General features: G+C 52.2%; 1 non-coding gene across 1 annotated transcript; it reads left to right on the forward strand.

Moving 5' to 3' along the window:
* Positions 1–1,724: 1,724 nt before the first annotated feature.
* LOC137654868 (5S ribosomal RNA) lies at positions 1,725–1,843 on the forward strand. Its single transcript, XR_011046730.1, has one exon. It is a non-coding gene; the product is annotated as a 5S ribosomal RNA (ribosomal RNA).
* Positions 1,844–4,770: the final 2,927 nt, after the last annotated feature.

Consider the following 4,770-nt stretch of genomic DNA (forward strand, 5'->3'; position numbering starts at 1 on the left):
TCTCGCCCTTCCAACCACGCTCGCCCTCCTTCTGCGCTCCCTCGCGCACTTTCGTCCATGCTCCTGCGTGCCTGCGCACTGGTGCTTCCACGTTCGGCCACACGCGAACCATTGATTTATCATCGCGCGAGCACCAGGGCGATTGCGACCACGATTCCCGTCGGGGTTTCGCAACACGGCCAGCCTGGCGAGTTTTCTGGAGCGCGTATTTCCAGAACACGGTGTTCACCCCGTAAACGCAGAGCATGGCATGTGCAAGAGCAGGAAGAATCTTCAGAGAGGTCTGGGCAACATTCTTCTTTCCGGAACCTGGGTTAGCCCTTCCTCCTCGTCATTCCCTGGAAGGGTTTTGCCAGGGAGTTTTCCTTTCGAGATTTCTCCGTCAGGCAAGGGATGTCTGGTTTAGCCCTTCCTTTTCTCCATCCCGTGGAAGGGGCTTACCAGGTCCTTTCCCTTCTCGGTTGCGACCTGAGGTTTTTACAAGGAAGCTCCAGGAAGTTCATAGGTACTTTCCTCCTCTCATGCTCAAGCACCTTTGCGTTCCGTCGCCAAGTTTCGAACTTGCGGGCAAACTCGATGTTGGAGCATCTAGACGCAGTGACCGAGGGCTTCCCCTCGGGTGTCTCACCCATGGGTGTCGACAAGCTCAGACACTCTTCCATCTTTGGGAAGAACTTGTTTGAGCCCAAGGACAGAGAGAGACATGGACAGCTGTTGTGCGGAGGAAGTCGACTTCCGTTTTCACTCCTCCAAGGCGCTTTCTTCCAGACCCTGCAGGCCTCCAACGCCTCTTCTTTCAGTCTCGTCGGCCTAAGTTATCGGACCGGCTACGGCAGCTAAGACAAGGTGTACAATAACAGTCCCCTCCTGTCAGGGTCAGGTAGCACGGGAGGCTCTTCCGGGGAGGCATAATCCTAGAGGGAGCGGCAGAGTTCACAAACTCTAGGATTGGCAACCCCCCTGGCAGGTCTCTCGCTGGGGGGATGCCTAAGGTTACGCATCCAGATAACAGATTCCCGATGCCGACTCCTGCACGATCTCCGTGATCAGTCAAGGATTTCGCGCCTTGCTCTTACCATCTCTCGGTCTCTGTCAGCAAATCCAGTGTCACTGAACCTCTATGCCATGGGGTCGGCAAGAGTTTTGCCCATTTGGGCAGAAGGATCCATGCCTTAGGAGAAGGTCCTCCATAGGGTCGTCGACGGCTTCAGCCCCGGCTTCTTCAATCAATCCTTTCTCGTAGGAAAGCATCTGAGATGGGAGTTCCGTCGTTAACCTCTCAGCTGATCAAGTTTGTCGAACAAACTTCGTCCAGCGTGGAACAGCAGAGTTGATCAGACTGGTACGAGGCTGCAGGACTCCTCAGGCCCTGGATCGGAAGGACGGGTACTTCCAGTTTCCATTCCATCCATCTTCCAGGAAGCTCTTGGAATTCAGCCTAGATTACAGGTGTTCCTGCTCAAGATGCGGTGTGACGATCCCGCCGCGACATCACAGGGTTTTCCCCAGAGAACTCTCCCTGCTTTCCTCATGGCCGCTCAGGAGCAGGCTTTCGTCTCCTTCGCTTTTTGGAGGTCTGGTCAACCCCGGTAGACTCGGGTTCGACCTTCTTCAACAACGGGACAAGCTTCCGGGTCTTTACCAAGAGTGAGGGATCATGGTAATTTGCTAGGAGCCCTCTCTACTTATGCCTCAACATCTGGAGTATATAGCCATGATATTGAGTCAACGGCCATGCCACGTTGAAAACACCGCTTCTCGTCCGATCGGCGAAGTTAAGCAACGTTGGGTCTGGTCAGTACTTGGATGGGTGACCGCCTAGGAACACCAGAAGCTGTTGCCTCCTTCTCCGAGCTTTCCCTTCAGTTGACTGTGGCAAGGCTGAAGAGAGTCGCAGTACCTGTTCTCAGTCAGGCAGGGCTTTCAGCCCCTACCTTGGAACGTTTCCTGGGTCTCTTTCCGCATTGTCCCGTCTAAAGTCCCGAACGGTCGCCTCAGGATAAGTTCCCTGTGAGGCGGCCCAAGTTCCGGTGGTATCAAAGTAACGATTAACCGGACTTTTTGGCCCCTATGATACCAGTGGAATGTTTAGATCTGCAATGGGGGTTGACCTATGGAACCTCTTGATGGGAGTGGATAATCTCGTCCTTTCCCCACATTTTTTATGCTTTTCTCGAACTCGTCAAAGAAAAGGGGGGGGGGGGCCATGTTCCAGTCCAGGCCTATGGTCAGGACCTGAAGGATACCTCTCCATCATTCAGGCAGGCATAGGGGGTGTAGTCTGGCCCCTCTACAGATCCTACAGTTCCTGCCGAGTCGCTCCGTGCATGACGACTTCATGGTACTGGCGTATTCCAACCAGCAAGGGACGCATTTTCGTACCTTTGCATCTTGCAGTAGAGATACTGAGATGATCCGAGGTCCTCTCAATACCACTATCGGCTCGCTCATTCCGGGAAGAGGAATGTTCTCTCCGACTATCTGAGCAGAGCCTTGCAGATAGAGAGTACCTGGGGGTCTTTGGCCTATAGTAACCAGCAAGTCCTGGCCTGGGGGACCTGATCGCGACAGCCTGGAACTTCAAGCTTCCGCTGTTCTTCCCCCCAGTCACAGACCCCAAGACTCTTGGGCAAGATGCTTTCCGGTGACGGTGGGATAACATCGACGCCTGCGTCTTCCCACCATCGTGGTCTGTTGAGAATGGGTCTCAACACGACCAGGTTGTCTGTCAACCTTTCGATGGCCCTGAGAGCTCCACTGTGACTATACGCAGAACGGTTTCCGGACCCTCTGCTTCTCCTGACGGAACTCCCGGGAGAGCTTCTTCCACGGCACAGGCTACTCAAACAACCACACTACAACATCTTTCATGAGCCGTTGCATCGCTTCGGCTTCACGCCTGGAGACACTACGCCGCTTCCGCAAGAAGTGACAACCCGCTACAGTCGCGGAGCGGAGGTCGTGTCACCTGTGATAGTCATCCGCAGGGGTCTACCAGGCGAAGTGGAGAGTCTTCTGTGGTTGGTGTCGTGGGAGAGATACCTCTTCCCTTGAGGCCTCTTCTCCAGCAATTACGGAGTTATTGCTTTTCGGCGGGAGGAAACTCTTTTCCGCTCTCGGCAGTGTAGCCTATCGCTCAGCCTTTCCCTGGCCTTCAGGCTGAAAGGAATAGACTTTTTCCTTCCCGCTGGACCTTTCTTCGCTCATGCGAAGCTGCGAACGTCCCTGCCCCCAGTCGGAGTGAGACCTCCTCCATGGAGCATGGTTCGGACTCTTTAGTCCCTTAAGAGATCTTCTTAAGACCCTTTACGTCAGGCCTCTGATTGTATTCCGTCTTAGGGGACGGTGCTCCTGCTCACTCTGGCCTCGGCCAGTGTTTAAGCAATCTTCTTGGTCTCGTACGACTCCGCCTTTTCAAGAGAATAGGGGAAGGCAACATTCAGGTTCGCTCCTGAGTTGTTTTCTAGACTCAGAATCTTGGAGTCCAGGGCCTTCGGTCCAACTCCTTCAAGATTTTGAGTCTCCTCTTTGTATCAGATGACCCAAACCTTCTCCTTCTTGCCAGTAAAGGAATCGAGGAGTTATCTTTGAGAACAGCTGCTGTTTGTCCTCATGTGCAGCCGGGTTAGGAGCACAGGAAGGACACGGGAGAGTCACAATATACCTCTTCAGCTCGGACTCAAGGACATTCATCTCGACCCGAATCCAGACCCTCCCCCGTCACGTCGCCCTACAGCACGATGTTGGATACATCGCAAAGTCCCTCGCCTTTGAGTAGAACTACTCTGTGACGCAGGTGCTACAAGCTGGAGTCTGGAAGCGTCTAATGACCTTCGCAGCCCGCTTCCTGCAGGATGTGACCCACAGGAGTATTGATACGTTTCTATCGCTCTGTGGTGGCTACACAACAGCTGGTCTAACCTCAGGCTCCTTTTTGGGCCGGTAGCAGAAGGTTGGGGGCATTGTTTTCAGGTTTTAGTCTGCATGAACGAAAGAAGTATGTCTGGCCCTTACTTCTTTCTTCATCATCCCCTCTACTGGGGAAGCAGCATCCTGGTCTCTGCATAGCTGACCTCAAACCTCTGCAGGTAAACCATGCTTCCTTGTGTTCTGAGTATTGAGTCAATACTGTCGTGTCCGCCATACCCTGACAAGGTGGTATTCGGAACGTCCTAACCCAAGGAGCAAGGAACTTGTGAGGTGCAGGGACTCCTTTTCTCGAGTGCTACTCACTCGGATTCTGAGTCCCCGGGTAAAGCCAAAGCCAGTACGGCTGGGGACTTTCCACCCTTCCTAAGGGGTAAGTCACCCAATGTAAATAGCGTGGTTTGTATTTCGGTTACGGAATAAATGACAAATTCGGAGATATTTTGTATTTTTCCTAACCATACAAACCTTAGCTATTTACACATATTTGCCCGCCAGCCCTGTCCCCCAAGTTAAGTCCTACTTCTAAGTGAAGTGAGACATTTCACCGGTGTGTGAGGGGGGAGGGGTAGCAAGCTACCCCTCCCCCTACCCCTGCTAACTAGCGCGGGGTAGGAAACCCTCGTTAAAATCTAATGGCTTGTCATTTCAGCTACGCCTTAAGTAATACCCAATGTAAATAACTAAGGTTTGTATGCTTAGGAAAAATACAAATTAACTCCGAATTTGTGATATTTATTTAATCTTTAATGTATAAATTATAAGGGAAATATACAGTGTTCAATGCATTTTCATACGTGGATTTTATTCTTGCGAAAAGAAAAAAAAAATCTTCAGGATAGA

Source organism: Palaemon carinicauda, chromosome 15 (genome assembly GCF_036898095.1).
Source record: "Palaemon carinicauda isolate YSFRI2023 chromosome 15, ASM3689809v2, whole genome shotgun sequence".
Lineage (NCBI taxonomy): Eukaryota > Metazoa > Arthropoda > Malacostraca > Decapoda > Palaemonidae > Palaemon > Palaemon carinicauda.